General features: G+C 54.9%; 1 protein-coding gene across 2 annotated transcripts in view; it reads right to left on the minus strand.

Moving 5' to 3' along the window:
• Positions 1-11273, minus strand: part of LOC137380311 (hyaluronidase-4-like) — a 93074-nt gene extending 81801 nt beyond the window's left edge. For both annotated transcript variants that reach the window (XM_068052232.1, XM_068052231.1), the window contains exon 1: positions 11055-11273. The gene's annotated coding sequence lies outside the window, so the exon portion shown is untranslated. The remainder of the gene's footprint in view (positions 1-11054) is intronic.
• Between the last annotated feature and the right edge of the window lie 1676 nt (positions 11274-12949).

The raw sequence follows: 12949 nt of genomic DNA on the forward strand, positions 1-12949 counted from the left end.
GCCAGGGACGCCCACATCCCCATGAATGAATAAAAAAATGCGGCCCTCCCAAATCTCCTCCCGCACCAGCTGCATAAATAGATGGCGGCGGAAGGAGTAGATATGCTGGAGGCTGTTCTCATAAGATCATATGAAGTAGGAGCAGGAGTAGGCCGTCCGGCCCCTCGAGCCTGCTCCGCCATTCAATAAGGTCATGGCTGATCTTTTCGTGGACTCAGATCCACTTACCCGCGCTCTCATCGTATCCCTTAATTCTTTTATTGTTCAAAAAGATATCTACCTTAGCTTTAAAAACGTTTACTGAAGAAGCATCAACTACTTCACTGGGCAAGGAATTCCATAGATTAACAACCCTCTGGTGAAGAAGTTCCTTCTTAATTCAGTCCTAAATCTGCTCCCTCTAATCTTGAGGCTATGCCCTCTTGTCCTAGCTTCACCTGCCAGTGGAAACATCCTCTTTACTTGTATCTTATCTATTCCCTTCAGAATTTTATATGTTTCTATAAGATCCCCCCTCATTCTTCTGAATTCCAATGAATCTAATCCCAATATACTCAGTCTCTCCTCATAAGCCAACCCCCTCAACTCCGGAATCAACCTAGTGAACCTCCTCTGCACCCTCTCCAGTGCCAGTACATCCTTTCTCAAGTTAGAAGACCAAAACTGCACACAGTACTCCAGATGCGGCCTCACCAGTACCTTATACAGCTGCAACATAACCTCTCTGCTTTTAAACTCAATCCCTTTAGCAATGAAGGACAAAATTCCATTTGCCTTCCTAATTACTTGCTGTACCTGCAGACCAACCTTCTGCGATTCATGCACAAGGACACCCAGGTCCCTCTGCATAGCAGCATGCTGCAACTTTTTACCATTCAAGTAATAATCCTTTTTCCTGTTACTCCTACCGAAATGAATGACTTCACATTTATTAACATTGTATTCCATCTGCCAGACCTTTGCCCACTCACTCAATGTATCTATGTTCCTCTGCAAAGTTTCACAGTCATCTGCACACTTTGCTCTGCCACTCATCTTAATGTCATCTGCAAACTTTGACACCCTACACGTGGTCCCCAACTCCAAATCATCTATATAAATTGTAAATAATTGCGGTCCCAACACCGATCCCTGAGGCACACCACTAGTGACTGATTGCCAACCAGAATAGCACTCATTTATCCCCACTCTCTGCTTCCTGTTAGTCAACCAATCCTCTATCCATGCTAATACTTTACCCCTAACGCCATGCATCCTTATCTTATGCAGCAGCCTCTTGTGTGGCACCTTGTCGAAGGCCTTTTGGAAATCTAGGTACACCACATCCACTGGGTCCCCATTGTCCACCTTGCTCGTAATGTCATCATAGAATTCCAAAAGATTTGTCAAGCATGACCTGCCCTTCATGAACCCATGCTGCGTCTGCCCAACGGGACAATTTCTATCGAGATGCCCTGCTATTTCTTCCTTGATAATAGACTCAAGCATCTTCCCCACTACAGAGGTTAAACTAACCGGTCTATAATTCCCCATCTTTTGTCTACCTCCCTTTTTAAACAGTGGCGTCACATCTGCTGTTTTCCAATCAGCTGGGACTACCCCAGAGTCCAGCGAATTTTGGAAAATTACTGCCAGTGCACCTGCTATTTCTCCCGCCATCTCTTTTAGTACCCTGGGATGCATTCCATCAGGGCCAGGAGACTTATTAATCCTTAGCTCCATTAGCTTGCCCAACACTACCTCTTCCGTAATCATGATTGTTTCCAGGTCCTCACCTACGTTCGTCTCTTTGTCAATTACTGACATGTTATTAATGTCCTCCACTGTGAAGACCGATACAAAATACCTGTTCAATGCCTCGGCCATTTCATCATATCCCATAACTAAATTCCCATTCTCATCCTCTAAAGGACCAACGTTTACTTTAGCCACTCTTTTTCGTTTTATATATTGATAGAAACATTTGCTATCTGTCTTTATATTCTGTGCAAGTTTTTTCTCATGTTCTATCTTACTTTTCTTTATAGCTCATTTTGTGGCTTTCTGTTGACCTTTAAAGTTTTCCCAATCTTCTAGTTTCATGCTGTTTTTGGCCACTTTGTACGCCTTCTCTTTCAATTTGATAGCCTCCCTTATTTCCTTAGACACCCATGGCAGATTACCCCTTTTCTTCCAGTCCTTCCTTTTCACTGGAATATACTTTTGCTGAGTACTTTGAAAAATTGCTTTGAAAGTCCTCCACTGCTCATCAACTGTCTCACCATAAAATCTTTGTTTCCAGTCTACTTTAGCCAAGTCCTCCCTCATTCTATTGTAGTCCCCCTTGTTCAAGCGCAGGACCCTGGTATTGGATTTTATCTTCACACTCTCCATCTGTATTCTAAATTCAACCATACTGTGATCACTCCTTCCAAGAGGATCCCTAACTATGAGGTCATTAATTATTCCTGTCTCATTACACAGGACTAGATCTAGGATAGCTTGCTCCCTCGTCGGTTCCATTACATACTGTTCAAGAAAACTATCACGGATACACTCAATGAACTCCCCCTCAAGGCTACCCTGACTGAGCTGGTTCAACCAATCTACATGTAGATTAAAATCCCCCATAATAATTGCCGTACCATTTTTACAGGCATTAGTTATTTCTTTGTTTATTGCCCGTCCCAACGTGATGTTATTATTTGGTGGCCTATAGACTACGCCTATCAATGACTTTTTCTTCTTAGAGTTTCTAATTTCCACCCAAATGGATTCAACCTCATTCTCCCGAAGATCGAGCAGGACTGGGGTGATCCCCAACCTCACTTCCCCCAGTTGGTGCCGTGGGGGAGGAGGAGCTCACTGGGAATGAAGGGCGGGACGTTTGACAACATTAACCGCTGTGCAGTGGCCCCCAGAGGGTCCACCGGCGAGAAGGTCCCCCCCCACAGTGAGCCCCTTACTCAGGGCCAGGGACACCACTTGCTCGGTCTTCAGGAAGAACACAGCCTTCCTGTACATCTACGAGGCCACCACAATGGCCGAGAGGCTGACAACCTCGGCCAAAGCCTTCACGCAAGCCTCAATAGACATGTTGGGTTGGGGATAGCTCTTCACCCCATGGCCAGAAGTGATCAGCTTGAATAGTGATGGAGTCACATGGGCAGCTGCAGAGGCTGCAGCCGCATAGCTATTAGAGGGCCCCACCAACGGCACAGGTGGACTTGCCATATCTCAAGACTAAACCCCAACCCAATTGTGGGTCTACAGATTTGAAATAAAGCAAGGAAAAATAAATTAATAAGTAATAAAGGTAGAGGAGAGGCAGAGGATGTGCTGAAGAGGAGCTGGAAGGCAGGGAGTGATGACTTGCTTCACCGAGGTGGTATGACAGACAACAGTTCAATCAAGCAGTCTTTCACACGCTCTTCTGGTCTTCCAGCTAGGGAGAGGTGTCTTCACCTGGGTCAGTCGAAAGCTGCCTAGGCACTATCTGTCTGCTGCTTTCTTCTTAACCAGGCTGACCCAGGCTGGGCAATTGGGGTGGGGAGGGGGCTTCCTTGTATGTTTAGTGCAACTGCACAGCTTCCAACAGAATTGTACAGCCCCCACCCCTTGTTTGTCCGGCCTCTCCCAAAAGTCCAAATCAAATTTAAGTCTGGTGCTTGACACCCACCTCGAAACACAGCCATGTGTTTGAAAAGTCTTTTCCTCCTCTGTAGCAAATGTTGTTCAAAATGTTGCAGCTCTTTCCAACTCCAGCAACTGACTACAGCACTGTCAGCTGTTGCTCATTGATGCACTCAGTTGCCCCAATTAGGCAGCAACCAACCCTGTTTTCTTTATAGAGGGAGCTTTACTCTGTATCTAAATAACTTTATTAAAAACAGATAAATAAACCAAAAACTCAAATTAAAATGCCATTCTCGGCGTCGATGATGCACTCCAGTCCCTGTGGTGCCCACCGGTCGCGGAAGGCCTCAAGCGTACCGGCAGACACCGCATGCTCCTTCTCCAGGGACACCCGGGCGCGAACGTAACCGCGGAAGAGGGACAGGCAATCAGGGAGGACGAACCCCCCGACGGTCCGCAGCCTGGATCTGTGAATTGTCACCTTGGCCAGGCCCAGGAGCAGACCGACGAGGAGATCCTCCTCCCGGCCCAAACCCCTCCGACCGGGTGCCCAAAGATCAGGAGCGTGGGACCAGACTGCAGCCAGAACTTGAGGAGCAGCCCCTTCAAATACTCAAAGAGGGGCTGCAACCTCGCACACTCCGTATATATGTGAAACACGGACTCGTCCAGGCCGCAGAAAGTACAGGCGGCCTGGGAGTCCGTAAACCTACTTAAAAGTCTATTGCACGGGACTGCCCTGTGCAACACCCTCTACCCCAGGTCCCCGAGGTAAAGGGGGAAGAATCCCGCGTAGAGAGACCTCCATCGGGGTTTCCCCTCGCCGCCAGATGGCAAAGCTGACCGCCAGGGCGTGTCCGGCAAGCTGACGAGGGCGAGGAAGTGGAGAGTGTGCAGCAGCAGCCCGTACAGGAAACCCCTCCGCGCCGATTGGAATGTGCGGGACCTGTTCCTGAGGAGGGTTTCGGGGCCTGGGTCCAATGAGCAGTTCCGGCCGAGCGGGGTTCAGCTCGGCCGGGAGCGCTCCGCACTCCCGAGCCCCCTCGCCACCCGCAGTAAGGGGCGTCCCGGGGGCTTCGGCTACTCCTCCGCCCGCCGGTCCGTCCCCGGAGTCGGCCGCCCGGACAGCCGAGTAGCTCTCCTCCGCCAGCGGGGGAGCGCCCTGACTGCAGGCGACCATGTTCCAGACTCGGAATAGATCCCAGTAAAAGACAGGCAACTCCCTCAGAGAGGCGCGGCTAACGGACTCCACCGGGAGCTGCGTGTCGTCTTGAAGGCAGTGACACTGGCGGAAAAAATACGTCGCCAGCGCACACCATCTGGGAGGACACTCGACATACAGGTATCTCTGCAGGGTCCGAAGGTGGAGAGTCGCAGCCTGGGGGCGGACGCACACCAGCGACTGGCCGCCCTCCTCGATCGGGAGACTCAGGACCGCGGCAGAGACCCAGTGTTTCCTCTTGCCCCAGAAGAAATCGACGAGTTTCTTCTGGATCTTGGTGGCGATAGCAGGGGGCGGGGCCAAAGTGACCAACCGGTACCACAGCATCGAGGCCACCAGTTGGTTTATGACCAGCGCTCGGCCCCCGTAGGGAAGCACTCGGAGCAGTCTTGTCCAGTGCCCCAGCCGAGTGGTGACTTTCACCTCCAACTCCTGCCAGTTTGCCGGCCAGGCTTCCTCAGCGGGGCTAAGGTGGACTCCCAGATAGAGGAGGTGCGTGGTGCTCCACGCAAAAGGTGTCAACTCCTCCGGCAGGGAGTCCACCCGCCACTGACCCACCAGGAGACCAGAACATTTCTCCCAACTGATCCTCGCGGAGGACACGGCGGAAAAGGTCTGCTGGCAGTCGCGCATCCTCTGCAAGTCAACGAGATCTGTGACCGTGAGGAGCACGTCGTCGGTGTAAGCCGAGAGGATGACCCGCATGGCCGGCTCGCGCAGAGCCAATCCCATCAACCTCCTGCGAAGGCAGGCACAGGAAGGGCTCCACGCTGATGGTGTACAATTGGCCGGACATGGGGCACCCCTGACGCACTCCTCTCCCAAATCGAAGGGGAGCCGTCAAGGACCCGTTAACTTTGACTAGACACTCTGCGGAAGCGTATAAAAGTCGGACCCGTGCCACGAAATGCGGCCCGAGTCCGAAAGCGCACAGAGTCCCGAAAAGGTAATCGTGATCCACCCTGTCGAACGCCTTCTCCTGATCGAGGGAGAGAAAGGCGACCGACTGACCAGTCCTCTGGGAAAGATGGATCAGGTCCCGGACCAGGTGGATGTTGTCCTGGATGGACCGGCCCGGGACCGTGTAGGACTGGTCGGGTTGGATCATGTGGGCCAGCACGGAACCCAGGCGGGTAGACATAGCCCGGGCAAAGATCTTATAATCCGTGCTGAGGAGGGAGACCGGACGCCAGTTTTTAAGCAGGCGGAGATCGCCCCTCTTCGGCAGCAGGACGATGACCGCCCTGCGCCACGAGAGGGGCATCTCCCCGGTCACCAGGCTTTCCCCCAGGACCCGTGCGTAATCGCCCCTCAGGACATCCCAGAACGCCCTGAGGAACTCCACGGTCAGCCCGTCCAGCCCTGGGGATTTGCCCCTTGAGAGCTGGTGGAGGGCGCCAGTCAGCTCCGCCAACGTGAGCGGAGCCTCCAATCCTCCGCCGCCCTCCGGCTCACCTGCGGCAGGTCCTCCCACAAAACTCTGCGCGCATCCTCGCTGGACGGATCAGGAGAGAACAACGAACTGTAATAAGTACGGACCAGGAGGCCCATTCCCTCTGGATCCGTGATGGAGGATCCGTCGTCGGCCAGCAGCTCGATGAGCTGCTTATGGACCCCCCGCCATTTTTCCAGCGAGTAGAAGAAGGGTGAGGCGCGGTCCAAATCTTCCAGGATCTGGATCCGCGACCTCACGTACACGCCTCGGGACCCTATGAGCTGCAGGTTCCTCAGCGCGCCCTTCTTCTCTTTGTACGCCTGCCACAGAGCCGGGTCCACGACGGTGTGACCGAGGCGGGACTCCAAGTCGAGCACCTCCCTCACTAGGCGCCCGATCTCGGCTTCCCACCTCTTGGTCGACCCCTTCGCGTACTCCTGACAGAAGACGCGGACGTGAGTCTTGCCCACATCCCACCATAGCCTCAAGGAGGGGAAGCCCCCCTGCTTCCTTCTCCAGTCGGCCCAGAATCAACAGAACGAGTCCCGAAATCGCTCGTCTTCCAGCAGCCGGTTGTTAAAGTGCCAGTACGCGGACCCCGCCCGCATGCGGAGCGGAGTGAACTCCACCAACACCAGGCGGTGGTCCGAGCACGGCACCAGCCGCATGGAGGCCGCCGAGACGCGGGAGATGTATGCCTGCGAAAAGTAGAGGCGGTCGATTCGGGACCCTCCTCCTCCAGACCTCCACGTGAAGGCACTGGAGTCGGGCTGGAGATTCCGCCAGACGTTCACCAAGTTAAGGGAGCTGATCAGTCCCCTCAACTTCTCCACTGACGCTTGGCCGCGCTGGGGACCGGAACGATCCCCCACCTCGAGGCTGCAGTTAAAATCCCCCCCGAGGATGATGCACTCGCCGCTATCGATGGAGCTCAAGAGAGCGGACACTTCTTCAAAGAAGCGCGCTTGCAACGCGCCGGGCCTGGGCGCGTACACGTTCACAAAGTGGAGCGGCACGCTACCCAGGCGAACGGCGAGGTGGAGCAAGCGGCCCGGCACTAGCTTCTTGACCCCCAAGGTCTCCGGCTGAAAAGTCGGGGCCAACAAGATAGCCACCCCACTAGAAATAGGGGTGAGGTGACTCATGTCGACCCCACCCTGCCACTCCAGGAGCCAGGTGGCTTTGTCTCCCGGAACGGTGTGGGTTTCCTGCAGAAAGCTCACCGCGTATCTCCCTTCCCTAAGGACTGAGAGATTGTGAAATCTGCGGTGAGACCCTCTGCTGCCGTTGATGTTGAGGCTGGCTATGGTTATCTTCATGTCAAAGGTACTTAAAACCCGTCACCAACAGCTCACTGTGAGGAGGGAGTGGAAGTGCACCTGGCCCTCCATTCCCCCAGCAACCCATTGAGGAACACATTAAAACGGCGCCTCTCAACCAGTTTCACGCCCGTGCCCTTGCCCGCTTTCTTGTGAGCGGCACGGACGGACTGAATGATCAGCGCCAGACTCGACCAGCGGCCGAGGGCCAGCTGAACTTTATCGCGGCACCCCCTGCAAGCCACGAGGAAATCCCAGAGTTCCGCAGTGGGGATGAGAGGAGACCCGGTGGGAGGCACGAGGGACTCCACCACCTCACTGGCGATGGAATCAAGGTTGTCCTCCGTGCTCCACACCGAGTCCCCATCCTCCTCCGGGTCGTCACCGCCAGCGGCCGACACGCCCACCACACACTGTGGGGCGGACGTTCCGGCCGGGCCAGCTGGTCCCACCTCCATCACCCCCAGGATCGATGGTGGAGGAGTCCTCTCTGGGTTCTACTGTGAAGCTACAGCCTGTGGGCGGCAGCGGTCCAGGACCCCCCTCCACCCCCCGTCCCCAGGCCAATAAGCGGTCCAGGGGAGACGAAAGTTCCCGACTCCGGAAATCCAGCTGGAGCCGAGACCAGAGGCAGAGAGAGGAGGCCATCTCCTGCTCCACCAGCACCCACAGGCCCAGCAGATGGGGCAGTATTTTCGGTTATAACCGGGTCGGGTGTCTCCTGGTAGTGATTCTGGCTGGGAGGGCCGACCCCCTCAGGGCTTCCCCCTCCCCTCCACTCAGGGCACCCGACCCAGTGGCAGAATGGGAGGCGTCCCCAGGCTCCCCCACCACAAGCAGGGCTCCACTGACTTCCCCGGATGGGCCACATGTACAGTTGTCTCCCCCTCCCCTCCATCCTGAGGGGCAGGGAGCTCCTGCTCAGGCTTTGCAGCCTTGATGTTGGTGGTGGTGGCAGGGGGAACCTGGGGACCCGAAACAGGAGACAGCTCCTTCCAACAGATGGGCCCTGCACCTCAGTGCCCTGTGTTACCTCAGTGGAGGGGTGCCTTCTCCTTTTTTTCCCACTAGGGCGCGGAGGCTCAGAGACCTCCATGTCATCAGAGACCTCCGCCTCCGCACCCTCCTTTTTTTTAGCTACCCTGGGCCTGAGCCCAGCCCTGGGACAGGTGGATTCCGTGAGAACGGGCCTTGGGCTGAGCTCAGGCTCGGGTTGTGTCACTGTGTCCAGGGGACGTGCCTCTCGCTGTTTATTTTTGCTCCGCGCCTTCCTTCCACCCAGAGGCTGTGAAAACTACAGCCTCCGGAACCGACCGGCTGTACGATGTGTGGGGCGAGTGGGAGGAGGTGCAGTGGCGCCACCTGGGCCACACGAGGTAGAATTGGCGGCTGGGAGCTTGGGGCAGTTCTTACGAACGTGCCCCACCCCCTTGCAGACGTGGCACCGCGCCCCGTCCGAGGTCCAGAAGATGGGATAGGCCGTCCCCTGGAACTCCACATTAAATTGGCCCTCCGAAACCTCCTCCCGCGCCAGCTGCATAACTAGCTGGCGGCGGAAGGAGTAGACATGTTGGAGGTTGTGCTCCCGAAGACCAAGTGGGGCTGGGGTGATCCCCAACCTCACCTCCCCCAGATGGTGCAGGTGGGGGAGGAGGAGCTCACTGGGAATGAAGGGCGGGACATTTGATAGCATTATCCGATGCGCAGTGGCCCCCAGAGCGTCCACCGGCAGGAAGGTCCCCCCCACAGTGATCCCTTTACTCAGGGCCAGGGACACCGCCCGCTCAGTCTTCAAAAAGGACACAGCCTTCCCATACATCTTTGAGGCTGCAACAATGGCCGAGGGGCTGACAGCCTTGGCCACTGTCTTTACGCAGGCCTCAACAGACATGTTGGGGTGGGGATAGCTCCCACAAGGGGAAACATCCTTTCAACATCAACCCTGTCAAGACCCGTCAGGATCTTATAGGTTTCAATAAGGATCACTTCTCATCCTTCTAAACTCCGATGGATACAGACCCAACCTGCCCAACCTTTCAAAGAACAAGAACAAAGAACAAAGAACAGTACAGCACAGGAACAGGCCATTCAGCCCTCCAAGCCTGCACCGATCTTGATGCATGCCTAAACTAAAACCTTCTGCACTTCCGGGGACCGTATCCCTCTTTTCCCATCCTATTCATGTATTTGTCAAGATGTCTCTTAAACGTTGCTATCGTACCTGCTTCCACCACCTCCCCCGGCAGCAAGTTCCAGGCACTCACCACCCTCTGTGTAACTGCTCAAGATAACTGCTACCTCCACCCCCACCCCATTCCTGGTATCAGTCGAGTGAACCTTGTCTGAACTGCCTCAAACGCACTTATGTCCTTTCTTAAATAAGGAGACCAGAACTATACACAGTACTCCAGATGTGGTCTCACCAATACCCTATACAACTGTAGCAAAACATCCCTACTTTTATATTCAATTCCCCTTGCAATAAATGACATTACATTTGCCTTCCTAATCATTTGTCGTACCTGCATACCAACTTTCTGATTCCTGTACCAGGATGCCCAGATCCTGCTGTACCACTGAGTCCTGCAAGCTCTTGCCATTTAATAATATGTTGCTTTTCTATTTTCTGGCCAAAGTGGACAAGTTCACACTTTCTCACATTATCCACCATCTGCCAAATCTTTGCCCACTCACTTAACCTATCTATATCCCTTTGCAGATGCCTCATGTCCTCTTCATAACCTACTTTCCTACCTATTTTTGTGTCATCAGAAAATTTAGCAACCATACATACCTTTGGTCCCTTCATCCAAGTCATTTCTATAAATTGTTAAAAGTAGAGGCCTCAGCACTGATCCCAGCGGCACACCACTCGTTACATTTTGCCATCCAGAAAATGACCCATTTATGCCGACTCTCTGTTTCCTGTTAACTAACCAATCTTCTATCCATACCAATATGTTACACACAATACCATGAGCTTTTATTTTGCTTAGTAACCTTTGAAGTGGCACTTTGTCAAATGCTTTCTGGAAATCTGGGTACAGCACATCCACAGGTTCCCCTTCACAGAAATTTAAGGCACAGAAAGAGGCCACTTGGCCCATCATGTCTGTGCCAGCTGAGAAACAATCCACCTATTCTAACCACACCTTCCAAACTCTGGTCTGTCATCCTGCATAGAATCATGGAAACATCCATATTATTTGTTACTTCCTCAAAGAACTCTAATAAATGAGACAAACATGATTTCCCTTTTATAAAACCATGTTAACTTTGTCTGATTGCACTGAGATTTTCTCAATCTCAAGAATACATTCCATCATTCCCCCCAACACAGATGTTAAACTCATTCGGGAGTTTCTGCACCAGCGCAGATCAGAGCTGCTCCCGCTCCCGCTCCCGCTCCCGCTCCCACCCTCACCGGGCTTTATCCCGCTTCCCGGTAACGCAGCGCCTGTACCTGCTGTCAGAGCCTCCGCTACAGGTGTCAGTGCGGGGCTCGGGCTCCGCTGCCGGTCCCGGTCCCGCTCCCGGTCCCTCTCCCGCTCCCTCCCGGCGCTATGCGGACAGTTCCCCGCCTCCGGACTCTCTCCCGCCGCGATCGCGGCTGAAACTTTGCCGGGAGCCGAACCCGGCACCGGCGACACGTCCATCAATCACACGGGGGGTGGAAGCGCTGTCACCGACTCCCGGAGCAGACGCTCCTCGCACCCCGGACACACAAACCCGCCCCCCCCCCCCACCCTTCCCTCCCCCGGGGGGCGTCACAGTGACTCTCTCTCACTCTCTGTCCCTCAACAAAAGCTTCTCACAAAGTTAACAAACTCCCCGCTCACCTTGTCACAGTGGAACATTCCATCTCCTATTCTAATAAAGGGCGGTCAGTCCTGAGAGGAGAGGAGAGGAGAGGAGAGTGGGGAGTGGGGAGTGGGGAGTGGGGAGTGGGGAGTGGGGAGTGGGGGCAGCGGAGACAGCGGAGACAGCGGAGACAGCGGAGACTGAGGGGACTAGAGACCGGGTGGGGGGGAACAGGGAATGGAGGGGACAGGGGGAGGATAGCAGGGGATGGGAGGGGGGTCAGGTGGGGACAGGGGGTCAAGGGAGGACGTGAGGGGGCAAGGGACGGGGGACAGGGGGTGAGGGACGGGACGGGGGAACAGGAGAGACAAGGGGAGCAAGGGACAGGGGGATGAAGGACAGGGGGAGTGAGGGACGGGGACATAGGAGAGACACGGGGAGCGAGGGACAGGGGGATGAAGGACAGGGGGATGAAGGACAGGGGGGCGAGGGACAGGGGACGGGGGAACAGGAGAGACACGGGGACAGGACAGGCCAGGGGGGTGGGGGACAGGACGGGCCAGGGGGGTGAGGGACAGGGGACAGGGGACGGGGGAACAGGAGAGACACGGGGACAGGAGGGGCCGGGGACAGGGGGAGCGAGGGACAGGGGACCAGGGAACAGGAGGGACATGGGGACAGGAGGGGACAGGGGGAGCGAGGGACAGGGGACGGGGGAACAGGAGAGACACGAGGACAGGAGAGACACGGGGACAGGAGAGACACGGGGACAGGAGGGGACGGGGGGTGAGGGACAGGAGACGGGGGAACAGGAGAGACATGGGGACAGGAGGGGACGGGGGAGCGAGGGATGGGGGAGCGAGGGACAGGGGATGGGGGAACAGGAGAGACATGGGGACAGGGGGAGCGAGGGACAGGGGATGGGGGAACAGGAGAGACATGGGGACAGGGGGAGCGAGGGACGGGGGAGCGAGGGACAGGGGATGGGGGAACAGGAGGGGACAGGCGGAGCGAGGGACAGGCGGAGCGAGGGACAGGGGGATGAGGGACAGGGAGGTGAGGGATGGGCGCAAGCGGCAAGAGACAGGGTAACCGGGGGAGGGCAGTGGGGAGGGGGGCATAGAGCCTACGCAGGGCAACATTGGGTCTGGGGCATGGGTGGAGACAGGAACAAGCCAGCAACTATTCATAAACTGCATTTATTCCATTGCGTCATCCACACCCCTCCCTGACCTTTCAATAACTTCCCCCAGAATAGTCAGGTGACAGTTACACCCACTTATTTGCATTAATATGTCTTAAAAATAAACTCAGTCTATGTGTTTAAATAGATTTAAATTCTGTCTGAGTCTTTGAGCATAGCTCTCCTGGTAAACCGCCCTGATTAGCACCAACCAGTCACTGAAAAGTGTTTTTCCTTTTATTCACTGCTCTGAACGCCTCAGTCAAAGGAAACGCTAGGAAAGGCAGCACACAGCAAGATCCCAAAACAACAATGTGCTAATAATCAGATAATCTGATTTAGTGATTCTGGTTCAGGTATAATTATTGGCCAGG

The sequence above is a fragment of the Heterodontus francisci genome, chromosome 19 (assembly GCF_036365525.1).
Source record: "Heterodontus francisci isolate sHetFra1 chromosome 19, sHetFra1.hap1, whole genome shotgun sequence".
NCBI classification, from domain to species: Eukaryota; Metazoa; Chordata; class Chondrichthyes; order Heterodontiformes; family Heterodontidae; genus Heterodontus; species Heterodontus francisci.